This window comes from Ambystoma mexicanum, chromosome 4q, assembly GCF_040938575.1.
Source record: "Ambystoma mexicanum isolate Mex_15411 chromosome 4q, UKY_AmexF1_1, whole genome shotgun sequence".
NCBI classification, from domain to species: domain Eukaryota; kingdom Metazoa; phylum Chordata; class Amphibia; order Caudata; family Ambystomatidae; genus Ambystoma; species Ambystoma mexicanum.
Genome location: NC_090928.1, coordinates 705,897,271 through 705,914,536, shown reverse-complemented (window position 1 = coordinate 705,914,536; position 17,266 = coordinate 705,897,271).

The window sequence follows — 17,266 nt, the reverse complement described above, 5'->3', positions numbered from 1 at the left end:
TAAGGCGGCCATGCAATCTGGTAACCATGTGTGCCTTATCAAAAATCTTTACCAACAAAGTTGTTTAACAAGGACTGAGCTTATTGTAAGACTTCATTCAGTACCACAGCTACGGGTACCAGGATCAGAAGACTTTGAGTTAATTGAACCCTTACAAGTGATCAATACAAATGTATCGGCCATCCATTGCAAATTCCTTTCCTCGGCACAAATGATGCGAAGTTTCAAGGAGAGCCTTCGTGTGGTGGACATCGAATTAGACGCTGATCCTGAATTGGAATACCTGAAATGGCCCAAATGGCGTCTGACTATCGGAAGCGACCGCAGTACAATCACTCGTACTCGTATTCTAGCGGTGCCGGCTTGATAGTCACGTGTCACGCTGTGCGCGAGGTCCTTTACTCTAATTCCTTCGCCAGGGAGGCGAGAGGTGGTGAAGGCAACACCGGCGACGTGCGGAGTGCGGCGTGCGGTTAGCGGGAGCTGCAAGCTGTGACCCGCCGGACCGCGGGATCCGCTGCCGGACTGGGACCCTGGCGTTGGGCGTTGGGCGCCGAGGGACAGCTGGAGTTGGCCACGGGGACCTGTGCCGCAGTCTCCCTGCCCCTACTGCCTGTTGCGCCGGCGCCGTCTCCTGCGCAGTCTGCGCACTAAGGTGAGCTGACGAGCCCAGTGAACTGGGGGCGGATGAGTGAACCCGCCGGCGCACACACTGAACAGGTGGCGCTTCGGCGGATTGCACGATTACGTGTGCCATACTATTGTGATTTCCTGGCCTGCCTGCGAATGGGACCTGGTAGCCCCCAGGTTAGTTAACTGGGGGAGAGCATACCCTAAGTACCATACTGAGGGAAACTGTGAAACCCACACGGAGACTGCGGGCCTGGGCCTTTGATCCGGCATGGGTAGCCCCCTGACCAATTAACTAGGGGGAGTACAAAATAAGAGCAGGAAGACAACATTGCCTGTGGGTGTGGAGCTAGGGGAATTTACCTAGCCACACAACTACTTGTATCATATACCCCATAAATTGGGAGTAACAGATATCTGTGGGGTTTAGAAAACATTGTGATTAATACCACAGACATGCAGCGGGGACGAAGAGCCCTCCACTCGATATATAACTTGAGGAAACCCAAGTGCCTACCGACTAAGGAGGCTAAAGAGTGTTTAAAGAAAGTGGGCAAAGCCAAAAAGAATGCTAAACACACTCAACCAGTGACTCAAGGAGCTATAACTGAATTGTTCCTGGTGAATCCGCCCCCTGCCATTAACTCAACAGCAATTGAGGAAACAATTGCACCTAAAGATAAGGACGACCATCCCCCAGATACTACTAACTTTGAAGACATTGACAATAATTCCTTGTTGGAGCTCTGCCTGTCTATACAGAGAGGGATGCGGGTACCAACCTCACCGAGACCAACAAGCGCCATAACGATCCCTAAAGATAATTGTATGAACAGCACCACAGGGGTGTATCAGGTGGGTGGAAGGAGTGAACGTCTGTCTGTTTCACCTAATTTAGTAATGACATCGATGGAGGATGACCCTGATAATGGGACGGACGATAACATCGAGGTCCACTCTAGTGCAAACAAGATAATCGAACTGCAATCGTCGGTAGCGGCACTACAATTTGCCCTTAAGATACTGCTGCAGATGTCGGGGCGCATTCTGGCTAACACGAATGCCATTACAATGTACTTGGATACTAAAGATCTTCCCCGAGAAGATGCAGATAGTAATCTATCAGCAGCGCTATGCGCAGGTGATGAGATCAACGAACAAGAAGTGGAGAGGGAGGAGATAGATGACCTGGAGGCTCCTAATAACATCAGCATACTGGAGATATCCTTGGAGGAGGCGGATGAACAGGAGCAGGAACCTAGCCCTAGGTCTCCTCTCACACGAAAACAACGTAGACGTGCAAAAAAGGCACAGAAGAATAAGCTGGCGGCCTTAGATGCTCAACATCCCACGCCAGGGATTAAACCAGTACTGGAGACACGATCGAAAAAGGCCAGGAAAAGAATGATGAGAGCAGCCCAACGGGCAGCTAAGGCCAAGGGCCCCTTGTCAGATTGGCTGATACTTGAAAAGAAGGCTGACAAAGTGGATGATAATGAAGCATCTGTGATGTGTGAGGAATCAGATCTGGAGTCCAGTATACAACCACAGGTGGAATGCGTACACGAGACATCGGTATTGGCAAACCCCGAGGAGACAGTATCAATGGACCAGAAAAAAATAGAGAATGATGTAACCACTAATCGCATAATCTTCATTAAGAATCTATATCCTAGTGGTAAAAATCCCTGGTTAGCACGCTCGGAACTGTTGGAAAGATTATATCATATACCGCAATTGCGTGTCCTGAAAACAGAGGATTTTATGTTCATCGAACCACTGGGATGTCCTAATCCGAATGTATCAGCCATACATTGTATGTTTCCGACCACAGCCCAATTGATTAAGAAATATAAAACAGAGCTAATAGCAGTGGACATTGAAATTGATGTGGACCCTTTGGAGAAGCAATTAGCCCATGAAGTAGAAGAAGTTAATCCAACATCCGAGGTGGAGATGGCATCTAAACCTACGGAGGATGAGATGGCAACTAAATCTATGGGAGATGGAAACCCTGCTCTCATCGAAATACAACAAGCTCTAAAAACATTGCTAGAAGCCATCCCGCGACTGATAAAGAAGCATTGATGCCTAACAATACTTTCCTGGAATTGCAGAGGTTTTTCTCATCTTCTAAGACCAAAGGGGTCTGCAGAATTATTGGCACAATACAGTTGCATCTGCCTTCAGGAGACATGGTTACTCGATCCGTTGTTACTTGACGGCTATACCATACATCAAGCAGATGCCAAGCGTGGTAGCAGTGGATGTCCTTTTGGGGGTTTATTAATTGGGATTGTGAACTCGATTGTGTCACATAAGATTAAGTGCAAAGCAGAGGAGCAGCTACTGGCGGTGGAAGTTGAACTCCATGACGACAGAGGCCCGGGACGGTACTTGTTAATTAATCTCTATAACCCCCCAGGAGCACGGGCTCGGGATCTGTTACAGGAAGCGATACAAGATCTGTTGTCATCTTGGTGGCTAAAAACAGGAAATGTTGCTGTAATGATCATGGGGGACTTTAACTGCCATATGATTGATGAAACACGCTTGCCCCCTAATCCGGACCTTAACAGTAGGTGCGTTATGACCCATGAGAAAAGAGACGCTGAGGGGCAGGGCTGGCTACAATTGCTTGGAGCTTGGGACATGGCCATGATAAATGGCCGAACTTTGGGAGACCGGCCGGGGAAACCCACTTGGACAAATGGAAAGTCGGTCAGCACATTGGATTATATATTTATGTGCCCGGAGCTGCAGACAAGAGTAGTGGATATGACTGTCGGGTGCAATGAATGGAGCGACCATGCATCACTGCAGTGTACTTTAAATATCCCATTATACCCGCAGATGTCTTCGAACATGGGCACTATCCAAACTAATGTGACAGGATCCAGAATTGTATGGTCAGAAAGAAATGTCACCATGGCCAAAGAATCACTCGAAACTATTGCAACCTTGGGTACCCACGATTTTGAATGTATGTCAATCAATGAGATTGAGGATTGGATATCCAGATTCTCATGTAAACACGCAGTGGCAAATAAGCGATCAATGCTAAAAATAGGGGGAGTAATACCTCCATTTAACAGGGAAATTAGGGATGCCAAGAGAGGACTAAGAGCAGCTACTCGCAGATTGAAATTGATGAATCTACCTGGATCTATGTATCGTGAGAAAATAAGGAAAATCAAAAATCGATATAGAGCAGAGATTAAAAATATCAAGTCCAGTGAGAAAAATAATAGGTACCAAAAACTAGTGCAAACTATCTGCACTAGAAATTCCCGTGGTATCTGGGCACTCCTAAATGAGAATAGGGAGAAGACTAAAGGTCCCTTAATTAATCCAATAAGTAGGGAGGTGTGGGAAAAATTCCTATTGGAAAGGAATAGTGGAGGGTCAGAAACCCCAAAGAACCTTGGGGTAATAGTACCCCCACGTCCGCCTTTTTCTGTCACTCCTGAGGCAATATTGGAGAAGATAGCTGCCCTCAAGGCATCTAGAGCACCTGGCCCTAACGGCCTGGCTAACATAGTGATCAAGAGCCATCCTCTATTTTGGGCAGATCTGCTATCCCTGCTCTTTAAGAAAATCCTAGAGCAGGGGACAATACCTTGCTCCTGGCAAACTGCCATTTTGATACCTGTATTCAAAAAAGGTAACCGCATGGAGCCTAATAACTACAGATTACTATCTATGTTAGATGTCTCGGGCAAGCTTTTTTCCTCATTAGTTCTCAGTGAGTTACAGAGATGGGCGGATAAGTGTAACATTCTTAGTAGATTCCAATGCGGGTTCAGGCGAGATTTCTACACTTCCCACAATCTTCTGGTTATGGACATACTTCGCTCACGGGCGCTTAGTAAGGGACAGCCTCCACTGTATGCTCTATATATCGATTTCCAGGCAGCTTTCGATACCATCCCCCGAATGAGGCTATGGGCGAAACTAGAGAAATTGGGATGCCCGCCCGGCTTGCTCTACTACCTAAAATTACTACATCACAATACTTCGGCTTGCCTTAGACTTGATCAGGAAGGCAATCTAACACGTAAGGTAAACCAAGATAGTGGGGTAAAGCAGGGATGTGTTACCGCACCCCTAGTTTATAACCTCTATGTATACGACATCCCTGTAGCCCTGAGCGAGGTTAACAACTGTCCCCCCAAAGTTGGTAAGATACCTTGCATAGTGTTAGCTTATGCAGATGACCTGGTGATCTTCGACACTACCATAGGCGGTTTGAGACGCTCTGCTTCCGCCCTGTGGGACTATGCGAAATTAAATGGCCTGAAGATTAATTTAGATAAAACAAAGGTCCTAAGATTCACTAGGAAAAAAACAACACGGGTAAATCTGATAGTACATGGAAGCATCATACCCTATGCTCCTTCGTATCGTTACCTGGGCATTGACATTGAGCCCCTCGGTGACTACTCACTTTGTAGACAAGGGCGGAGTATAAGAGCTTTGCAAGTTACCTCGCTTATCGCCTCGTTTACAAAAAAACAGGGCGGCTTTACTCTCTGGGGAACGCGGCAGCTCTATACTCAAGTAATGGCACCCATGATTATATATGGCCTTGATGCTCTGCATACGATGGATCTTGGATGGTTACAAATACTGGAGGGCAAGTTCTGGAGGCGGATTCTGGGTTTATCCCCAGGGGTGCCGATGGCCCTGATTAGATTAGAATAGGGCCTATTGTCCCTCAAAGCCATGGTATAGAAGAAAAGAGCTGGCCTCCATCTCAAGATGACAAATGGCCCTGCTAATCCCCTACTCTTTGTAATCCACCAGGAGGTGACCAAAAAATATTCTACGTCACCCTTACATAAAGACATGTCTACATTTCTCACTGATATTGGATGGACCCAAAGAGGGAATATGGTCTCCAGGGAAACCCTTCATGCACTTGGTAAAAAAGTGGATCTATGGGATTGGCTTGAGAACTTTGCTCATTTAAGTACTCTTAGGTCCTACCGATTTATTAAATATCGCCTGTTTAGTTACATGAAGCCTCAAGCTTACTTATCCCTGTCTCCCTCCAGTAGACTCAGACGTTTTATCATCCTATTTAGATGTGAGCAACTACCGACCCTGTATAAGCGAGGCGCTTGGGAAAAAATCCCGGTTGATAAACGTATATGTCGCCTCTGTAAAATCACAGAATGTTTGGAGACAGCTAGACATGTACTCACTGGATGCTTGGCACTGAGAGCCACGATTGTACGTCATCTGGGGGACTTTGTGCATGATCATGCGACCATACCTGAAATGCCCTTTTGGCTGTACTGTACCAATACCAGTAATATGCACCTTTTCGTCGCATTATATAACATCTGGCAACAAATTGAATTGGAACTAAAATGTGAACTGGAATTATCACAGGATGGATGAAGCCTAAGGGAGTGCATAGAGAATCCCTGTGGCAACAGTAATCAAGTGGCCAAATAGAACTATATAAAGGTTGCATGTATTGCAAGTATGATTTTATTAGTATATATGTGTATACGGTTCGAATTGAATATAATGTAATGTTTGTATTATATGTAATTGTAATATGTAAATTATATGTGTAAAGTTTGAATTTATTTCATACTGTATCACATTAAAGAATTTGATTTGATTTGATTTGATTTGAAATGGCCCAAAAAGAGCCTAGTGGAAATACAAGAAATAGACTGCTCCCCTTTGTTACCTAAGTATGAACAGATCAAGATTGTTGACATTCAGAAAGTCTTAACCTGGTTTGCAGTCTCCCTACCTAAGGTTGTGAACCCACAGTGAGAATCTGCAATTGTGTCATGGAACTGCAGAGGTTTTAAGCATTTGTTTTCCCCTACGGGGTCGCTTCATTCCCTCACTAACCACCTTGGTATATGTCTACAGGAAACATGGCTGACCTCATCCATCACGCTCAATGATTATACAATCTATCAGTCGTTGGCCAAAAAGGGGAAGAGGGGTAGACCTTATGGTGGTCTAATCATAGGAATTATAAATACCGTAAAATCGCACCACATTGGAACTATTCTCACAGATAAAATAATTGCGGTTGAGCTAGAGGGTATATATGGAGCTACCACTGAAAGAATCCTCTTAATGTGCCTGTACAGCCCACCAGGAGGTAATACAGATGAGAACACTCAGGAAGAAACTCATGAGCTGCTTGCCTCATGGACATTGATACCTGGGAATAAAATGGGCATCATTACCAGGGACTTCAACTGCCACATTAAAGGCTATGAGGGTACGTCTATGAATCCCTCACTTAACCCTAAAAGTATCATGATACATGATGTTGAAGATCCTGAGGGGCTGTGCTGGCTGAGTTTTTTTAGCAAATGGGAGTTGGAATTTATCAATGGCAGAACTCTTAGCGACAATCCAGGTAAACTATACATGGCACAATAGTAGATCTAAAAGTACTTTAGATTACATATTTGTAAATCCAGGGATGGCTTTGAGTGTAACAGACATGAAGATCAACTTGAATGGGTGGAGTGACCACTGTTCACTCACCTTAACATTTATGATCAATGCTGTAGAACAGAAAGCTAAACCTCTGGGCAATATGGCAGTCAACCACCCTGGTACTCGTTTTCGTTGGTCAGAAAAAATATCAACAAGCAGCCCTATGGCTCAGTCTTTGCACATAAGTGATCTTGGTCAGTTCCAAACAATGTCAGCGAATGACATTGAAGACTGGACTGCTTCTTTTTCCTCAACTCATGTCACATCGACAACTAGCATGATGGTTAAAGATGAAAAGCTATCTGAACCTTATGATAAAGCCATCAGGGACGTGAAAAGGGTACTTACAGCTGCAATTCGTAGGGCTAAAAAAACTAGTCGATCACTCGACTCCTATCATTCACTTTGCAGGTCTCTGAAAAATAAGTACAGACCCTGGATTAAATCAAAGAGAACCCTAGAGAAGTTCAGGCGTTTGCAGAATATGGTGCACATTATGTGCTCTAAAAATTCTAGAAGTATCTGGGCCATGCTTGGGCAAGCTAGGGGGAGCGGTAAAACTGCGATGATCAACCCTATAGGAGCCAAACTATGGACAGACTTTCTAGCTAGCCGTAATATTCCACATAGTGAGGTGGGCCCGCCCGTAGTGGAAATGACACCTTTGGTATCTCCATTTAGCATTACAATTAAGTCATCACGTGCACCCAGCCCCAACGGCTTAGCAAACGTAGTAATGAAAAGCAAACCTGAATTTTGGGCCAATCTCCTGAAAATTCTGTTTGAAAACATTTTGGCAGAAGGAAGGATCCCCAAGTCATGGCAAATAGCCTTTCTAGTTCCAATCTTTAAGAAAGGCAATAAGCTGGATCCCAGCAATTTCAGACTCTTATCTATGCTTGATTGCATGGGTAAAATGTTTGCATCATTACTCTTAGAGAAACTAGAGGAATGGGCTGCCAATGCCGGAATACTTAATTGCTTCCAGAGTGGCTTTAGGAAAGGATATTCTACGATACAAAATATTACCATCTTGGACATGCTACGTACGAAGGCCATGAAGATTGGTAATCCTCCTTTGTATGCCCTCTTTGTTTACTTTCGGGCCACCTTCGACTTAATTTGGAGAAAAAAGTTATGGGCTAAATTAGAACTTCTGTGTTGCTCTTACAAACTTCTATATTATGTAAAATTACTTCACCAAGACAATACTGTTGCACTTAGGCTGGATAGTCAGGGGAACATGACAGCTTCAATCTCACAGAAAAGAGGAGTTAAGTAGGGTTGCGTGACAGATCCCTTTCGATATAATCTGTTTACTTATGATCTCCCTGTCATTATATCTGCCGAACATAAATGTCTCCCTGCTATCGGTACTGCCCATTGTCCAGTGTTGGCCTATGCGAATGATCTCAAAATCATGGACCACACTTTTAGTGGGCTCCAAAAATCAGCTAAAATCTTATGGGATTACGCAGAGAGTAATGATCTGATAATCAATTGGGAGAAAACCCAGATAATGGTGTTCTCTGGTAGAAAGATTGCTCGTCCCCAACTTATAGTTTATGGAACCGAAATCGAATATACACAATAATACAGGTATCTAGGTATAGAGGTAGATGTTAAGAGGTAGAATAACTCATGCATTCAATCACATAATATTAGGGCCGCCCAAATAACATCTTTGATAAGTCAATTTGCAACCAAAAATTGCAGCTTTAGTCTTTGCGTAGTTCGACAACTACACACACAGGTTTTGGCACCTATGATAATATATGATCTTGAGGCACTCTTATCTGTCTATCTGAATTGGTTGCAAGTGGTGGAGGGTAAATTCTGGCGGAGAATATTAGGGCTTCCTCAATCTACACCGATGGTGATGATTAGACTCGAGGTGGGACTATCTTCTCTAAAATCTATAGTTCTGAAAAAGAGAGCAGAAATGTACTTAAGCAACAATCCGGAGAATCTCCTTATGAGAGCTATTTATTGTGAAATTTCTAAAGAAACCACCTGCCACCATCTCAAAGATAAAACAGAACATTTCCTGAGGGAGATATGCTGGATCACCAGTGGTGATGGTTTCAGTCATCCTGCAAAAATTGCTCTATCAAAAATGGTTGATCTATGGGATTGGCTCGAAAATTATGAACATCTTGGTAAACTTTGGAAATACCAATGCATACATTATATGCTACGTACATTTAAACATATGCAGAGCTACTTGAATCTCTGCCCTTCAAGTAAGTTAAGATGATTCATCATACTGCTGAGGATGGACAATCTACCGGCCTTGACAAATAGAAGTGCACATAGACATCAGTCCTCCTCGGAAAGATTCTGCCGTATTTGTAAAAATGGAGTGATTAAAGAAACTGCAAAACACACACTGACAGATTTTGTGTTAACATGATAGATATGTACCAATCATGTTACAGCAATCACGTACATGATTTGGAGTCTATCAGAGAACCCATGTTTTGGTCCCGCTGTATTAACTCCTAAAGCCTTAAGGTATCCATTTCTAAGTTTAATGTCTGGCTCAAAATTGAAAATCTTTTGGGTATTTCCATCTAAGATTACTTGATAATGTTGACTTCCTGTAAAATCAACACAGAAGGTGCCATTAATTACTGGGCAATAGGCCAGCTAAAGACAGAAATATGGATTAAAGTTTTGTTCGCAAACTCATCTTAACAAATGCAGTTGTGGTTTAAGGTTTAAGCAACGATAGATGTGAGATATGCTACTTTTGTAGGCATACTGTACTGTGATGAAGGCTAAAATAATACTTAGATAAGTGGAAATGATGTTATAATTTTTGTCTCTGTGTTGTAGGAATTTATTTTTACATCATGACCGTACTTGGTGACACTTTGATTAGGAAGCATGTAGGATTGAGATGTCTTTTAACTTTACACTTACTTATCATTTTGTGTTTTACACTTTCTTTCTCACTTTTCTACTTGCTCTTTTTTTTTTTTAATTTATTTTGTAATCATGTGTAAAGTTTATTTATAAACTGTATCACATTATTAATAACATTGTAAATTGTTTTGTTAACAGCCTACTGCACCTTTCTCAGCTTATACGTTCATTTGTGATTGTGATGGGGAATAGGTGGGGCTGTTGGGGGCGTGGCAAACACTGGTGTTATTCTCATTTCCATTGCCACATATCCCTTCAACAAAATGATGACTGTGAAGCACAATTATTTTTGGTTTATTTAATTCATGTATCACCATACTTTTTCTGCCAAGAGTCTTTGATATATTGAATGATGACAGAATTGTAGTTTTTTTTTTCAGCAAGACAGAACCTTTGCCTTTGTGATTTCAATTGTTTGCCCACAGAATAAGTCTGCATTTCAATTTTATTGTGGAATATTGTTTCTACTGATATGTCCAGTAATGCACAGTTATGGAATTACTTCAAACACCTTACTACACAACACTGAGAGGGAAAGTTTTGCAAGAGCATGTAGTTAACACGGTGGGCAGTGAATTGGTAGCCAAACACCCCACCCACAGGCTTGCATGTGCATATGTCTTCCCACTCCCGGCTGTTATCACTGCTTCCAAAAGACCCCAAAAAGCGTCACCTTCTGGAAAGAGTATACTATTGAATCGACTACACAGATAATCCCACTTTAGCAAAGCGTGCGGTTACTAAGTGATAAGGTGGCATGGCCTGCAAATTAAACAGGGCTCTCAAAAGCACAACCTGGTAGATGTATGAGCAGGGAGAAATTAGCAACATGCATATTAGCTGAAGAATTATTCATGAATATGACATAACTTTCCAAGCCAAACAGTATCCAAGCTTTATTAATGATACTTTTCAAACTATCGTGGCAATTCAGGCCGGACATGGGCTACAATTTAAAACATCACAAACCAAACCCACTGGCCCCGTGGACTAGCAAACAAAGTTAGTATTCATCAATAAGTATAAACAATCTTTAATAGGGAAAGATGGGTGGACATTCACATTTGTTTGATAACAGTTCACAGGTCTGCCCCGAGGAAACTATTTTAAAGCTGCAGAATTTGACTGAGCCACAATACAAATGAATGTTGCCATCAGCATTTACAAAGATGTTTGAGCCTTGGTGCGAGCATGAACACTGCCAACCCAGAAACCCCCCTCAACCATCACCCAAGAAGACAATGTCACATCTTTCTTAAATAGCTGCCCTAATAACACGAGAAAGGTGTACACATGACCCAAAAGAAGATAATTATCATAGAAGAAGATGTCAAAGAAACGTCCCATAAGTGTTTATTGTTTATTTAGACTATTGGTTGTCCAATTATAACTGACATAGTTTCGTGTGTATTTATTACTTTATATACAGATACTGACAAGACGCATTCTGGCATCATTTTAGCATCTCTGTATTGTCAATGTCTTTTCATAGAAGGTCTTTAGATGAAGTAAACCTCAGACATACAGCTTCTTTCTAATTGGGCCTGGAGATTGTGCAATTACACAATGTATTGGTCCTTAGTTCCTTCCTATGATTCATATGCCTCTTTGCACATATTGGAGATAGACTAGCGACTTACCACAAGTGTATAGCAAAATGCACTGCAACCCGGCATCCACTATGTTTTCTGCAACCTTCGCCATATGCATGTAATTAATATAGGGTGATCTCTGAAATGCATGCCTGAAGCCAAGTAGGCACTTGCAATTGCAGAGACCATTGCAAACATGGCATCTGAAATTTTCCATTTTGTTACAAATAGAGTGCCACTGTGTCCTAAATAAACTCCAAGTTCTAATGGGGCATTGCCCAAGGAAGCCAGAAGTTGCATGACAAGATGAAAGCAGAAACAGGTCTCAGTAACATTGTAAAACACACCGGGGCTGACAAGAGGCCTGTAGGGAATTCCCTCTCAGGAAAACCAAAGGACTTTTCTATGCTTCGTGATGATGGGAACCATGAGTTTGGCATCCTTCTGATTCAAATTTGCGAGCCAATCACCAAGACGCAAAACCCTCACAACTGCACGATTGTCTCAATCTCGAAACAACAGTAGACAGAAAATGTGTTCAGATCCCTGACTGGAAGGAACTCCTAGTCTCCCTGCCCGACTAGCCTCGACCTCTAGTTTTCCCAGTGCGAGTTTTTACAGGTATCTGCATTTTGGCACACAGGGCCTACCTGGGGATCACCAGTGAAAAAGAAGGCTAAGAATATGGTGTTGATTGCACCCACCCCAAAAAGATAGACAGCACTCTATCATCCTAGCACATTATTTCATTCACTTCTAATGAAATTAATGTGCAGTCCCTCTGCCCCCAACCAAACCTCCCATTGTGAATCAGTTGATGAGGATGGAACACATGCACTGTCTGAATTACTGAATTGGTTTATGAAACATGCAACTAATTGCTAAAAAAAAAATTGTAAGCCATCACCTTTGATCACCCTCACCTGCTCAAAACCAAAACCAAGAATTCCATTACTGGCCTTACCATGAGGGCACTCTCCCCATCATCTTTGGCCTCTAGTTCCCCTGTTCCTCAAACCATGCCCTGCCGTGGGCTGACAGAGTGTCTAGAGAACAGGAGCAGATGTTTCCCACTATACTGACAGGAAAGTAGGCCTGAGGATCTAGTAGAGTGGCTGCTCCCTCAGCCGCCCTGAGGGGCAGTTATTTTCTTTAAGGAAGCCTGGACCTTATTTATTCCACTAAATGTATTGGAATATTTACCCACATTATTTTACAACATGATCACCAAAATGTGTAGTCCTGTACTAGCCAAGTCAGTTGCATCTGGCAGCTCTCCCAATTTAGGGCTAATCATTAACAGAATGACTTTCAGCATTCCTGTGAAATGGATTCAAAAGCTTTGCCTAAATAGCATAATGCTTGCTTTGGCTTATTGCTTACTTCAAAGGGGTCCAGAAGCAGACACTCTTATTTAGCCACCTCAGCCAAATTGGGGATCTGTATGAACAGGCCCACTGTACTGAATACCCTGTCTTTACCAGTATACCAAGCATTGGAAAGGTCGCAGCGATACTTAGAAGAGAACAAAGCTAGTTTTGGTCCCCCACCGGTGTAATGCATGAGTTTGCTGAGAAAATAAGATTTGGACCCCTTTAATTTTGCCAAAGGATTCAGAGTTGAGTTTGGACTGGAGGGAAGCATCAATAAATCACAATACTATAGAATTTGTAAAACTAGAAGACCACTTTTTGGCCATTTGGTTTAACAAAGCCTTGTTTTTAAACATACAATGGCTAACTGCATCCTGAAGCATGGAAGGCCATCCCTGGTCTACATGATCATGTATATTGTCATGTCATCATTATCGTCATTGGGAAAGAGGGGTGGGGTACTGCTTCCATTATCCCCAGGCAACAGACTGAGTGACCACCCTGGCGCTCTTAACCAGATTACCATTCTAGCCCTTACCAGAGTGTCTAGATAGTGCCAGGAAAAGCTCATTTAATGTAGCTCCAGACTTTCCCAGAACCCGGGTCGGTGGGCTCAGGTAATACACTGCATTCTTCACTCTTTGTTTATTGTGATTTTGTTTAATAAGCAAACCTGACACGTAGACAAAATTAAATGCATTGTTAAAATTAAGAAAAAAATGTATGTCGATAAAATACAATTCTAAAATAATGAGATGGGGAACAGTACTGTACAGTATCAAGGGATATGGTTATCCAAAGCTAGCATGGACTAGCCCAGAATCTGGAACAGCCCCCACAATTGTCTGTATCAAATGCTTTGTGATGCTGTCCGTTAAGGAAACATGTACTTGATTGTGGACTTGCTTCATACTGTCACGGAAAAAGAACCACTGGGAGCTATGCATAGAAAGCTAACAAACGACATAACACCAAAAACCTGACAAAAGGGATACCCTCAGACCCTCACCACTACTATCTATTCACACGGCCTGTCTTTCTACAACTATGGAGATGACACCCGAAATTCAGGACATGCCGAACTGCCCAGCAATCTATTTCCTTGCCCTTTCTTGCCTTCTCTTTCTCTGCACGAATTAACCAACAATTCTTCCTAACTCCCTCACCTTCTGAATTCCTCTGACTGTTAAATGCAATAGCTCTCTCTTCAGTGTCCCAATGATGGTTGTGACGTCTAGATTATCCTTAGTTCATCGAATTACTTGAGGGCCTGAGATCACTCCTTCCCAAATATGTTCTCTTTTTGCCTTCTTGCCATCATGTGATATGACTCTGATTATTTCATGTGCCTCTGTATGTATTTTAATTGATAACAGCATTCTGGAAACTGTTGTCTCAAAAACCTCATCTGTCTCCTAGGACATTTTTGCTTTGTGCTAACCTTTGATTTGAGGTCTCTACTAAACTTAATTTAGACATCAGCCTCAGGCGGGGCGAGGGGGAGACCACCTATGCAGCCGAGAGAGTTTGGAATTATAGACCATGTGCATCTGCTGGTCCCTACAACCTGCTGGTCCAACCCACCTGACCCTGATTGGTGATTCCATCACATACACTCCCCATTCCAGGTGTCCTCCCAGGACACTTTACTTTACCTCTTTACTGGAGGAGTGGGAATGTATGCTTAGGAATTTCACATTAGTCTGAAATTGCCCTTCCAAAGAGCATGCATATGTGTTTAAGGTTAAGAACCAATGCATAACCCTTTGGTTGTGGTCTTTGTGTTAATGAAGCCTGAGCAGTGGTCGAAGTGGGAGGTAGCAGTTGGGAGCGGTGCTCCTCTACTTTTTTCTACTAAGTTTTACTGTTCCTATACTTTTATTTTAAAAAGAAACCATTCCAGAATGGTTTAGTTTTAAAGTAAAAGTGTAGGAAGAAGTTCAAACTTGCACTTCAGTGCATTGACCAGAACGTTCCTTTAAACGGAAGTTGCATTTGTTTGAGGAATTGTAATGTGTGTGGGAGTGGACGTGGTGATGGGGTCTTACGGGAGTAAGGGCATGCCAGCAGGGAACATACTTCCACCGCTACTTTTCATACACTTCGACCACTGAGCCTGAGTAAATCTCACCAAATTGTCCCTGAAAATCTTCGTGGGCTCACTACCCAGATTCTGGTCAATCCCTGGAAGACCACCAAAGAATTGCTATGTTTGAATTCATTTTGAGAATTTGGATGAGATTGGGAATCCCATATGTGATTTCGGGTATTACTTAAGAATGTTGCTCTACATTGTCCAACATATTTGGGAATTCTTGAATTAATTCAGCAAGTTCTTAGGCAGAACATCCATTTGGGAACCTTTATAAAGCACCGGTATCTTTCTAATTCCTTTTTGGGTTCTGTTTGTGTGCAACAAAGCAATGCAGTGCTGATCACTCCCAGGAGTTAGTGACAGAATGTGTGTTTTATTTGTGATTTTAAATCTTTTTGTTCCTAGCTGGGAAACCATTCATTTTGTTTTCATACTTTGTGTGCCAGGCAAACACTCAGGCAGTTTATTTTGGAAGGCATTTGTTTTGTTTTTTATGGAGAACATTTATTTTGTTTTGTGGCACCTCCAAAATGTTCCCCTTCCACCGAAAATGGCAACTGCTTGTTGCATGCAAGCGTGCCTGCCCAACCAAGCTGGCCTATCACATGTTCGGCCTCAAGCCCACAACTCAGTGTGCTCAAGCAGGTGGTGTTTTGTGTCACATAGCCAATAAACATGTCACTAATTGCTCACCACCTCCAACAGTTTCCCCAACAATCATTTTTCTGTATTCCCCAAATTGTTCTTGTGCTCAAAATAATTAATCTGCTTAGAGTGTGTTTGAGCGCACCCTTTCAAAAAAATTGGATCAGCACATATTCCTTCACTGTGCTCAATTAGGTGGTGTGTTGTGTTGCCCACCTCCTTTGGTTAACAAATCTGAACATGTTTCCAGCACCCCACATGTTTTTCTGTTCCCTCAAAGAAAAAGTATTTATGTTCCCAATGTTTTGTGGAAATGAAATTGAATTCAATTGCTTGTGTGTTAGTGTATACTCAATCAATGAGCCCCAGTTCATATATGCAAAGTAATTTGTTGAGGTGCTTAACAGAGAAAGTAAAATCTGACAATAATACCTACTGCCTGTGTCATCATATTATCAGTTTATTCAGCATCCCCCTGTTTTTCTCCTCCAACTTTGTGCCAAATATATTCAGTTCAACTGCTTTTGTGTCAGTGTGTGTGTGTGAGTTTATGTTCAATTAATCAATCAATCAATCCACCCTAGTGCATATAAACACAGTAAGTTGTTGAGCTGCTTGTCAGAGTAAGTGAAAACTCTGCAAAAAATCCCAAAGTCAAGCTGACCTTTCTGGGATAAAGATATTGCTTTTAAGTGGTGTTTGTAAAAAACAAAAATTAAATGATATTCTGTTGAACACTGCTTAAAATCTCCATAGACAAGTTCTCTCCTATAATGTTAATGTACAACATTCAATTATATTTTTTCAGTCCAAACAGCCTGGCTAAAATTACAAGTTAAAATCTCCATCTCTCAAATGGCAACAAACTCCCAAAGCTCTTGTTCCTTTTAATATGTTCTTCTTTTCTCTCCCTATTTATCTATAAATTGATCAAGCTCAAAAAGGCATACCTATAAAAGAAATGTAAACACTTCGCCTCTAAAAATGCACAATAAAACAGCAGTCCACAGCACTCTCCTCCCTCTGGAAGTTTCCCAGTGACTGCTGTAGAGGACCAGCAGTGTCCTCACCTGCAGCCAGATGAACATGTCTGCCCAAACTCATTTATCCCAAACTCTCAAAGTTTTGTGAATTTTTGAAAATCCTGAATACAGTAAACATTCAGGTGATTCCGGATTCAACAAATAATTCAGACTAGGCTTAGTTACAGTCCAACCATAGCAGTGAGACCTGGTCCATAACCAGAAGGAACCTGCATCCTATTATGTTATCTTTGAAGGCATCTATGGTAATTTTAGTGACCACATGATCCAGCTCTAGGATTGGTAAATACCTTTCCCCAGAGGACATTTTTTGAGATGATGAGGTGTTCTACAATCTTGTCATTTGTGTGGTGATACTGTGCTTATACCAATCTTGAATGCATATGTCTGCAGCAGAAAAGCCTGACAGACTTCTACTTCTCCTTGGTATCATACCATGAGAGGGGGTTAGCAGACCATTAATTTATCTTAGGTGGT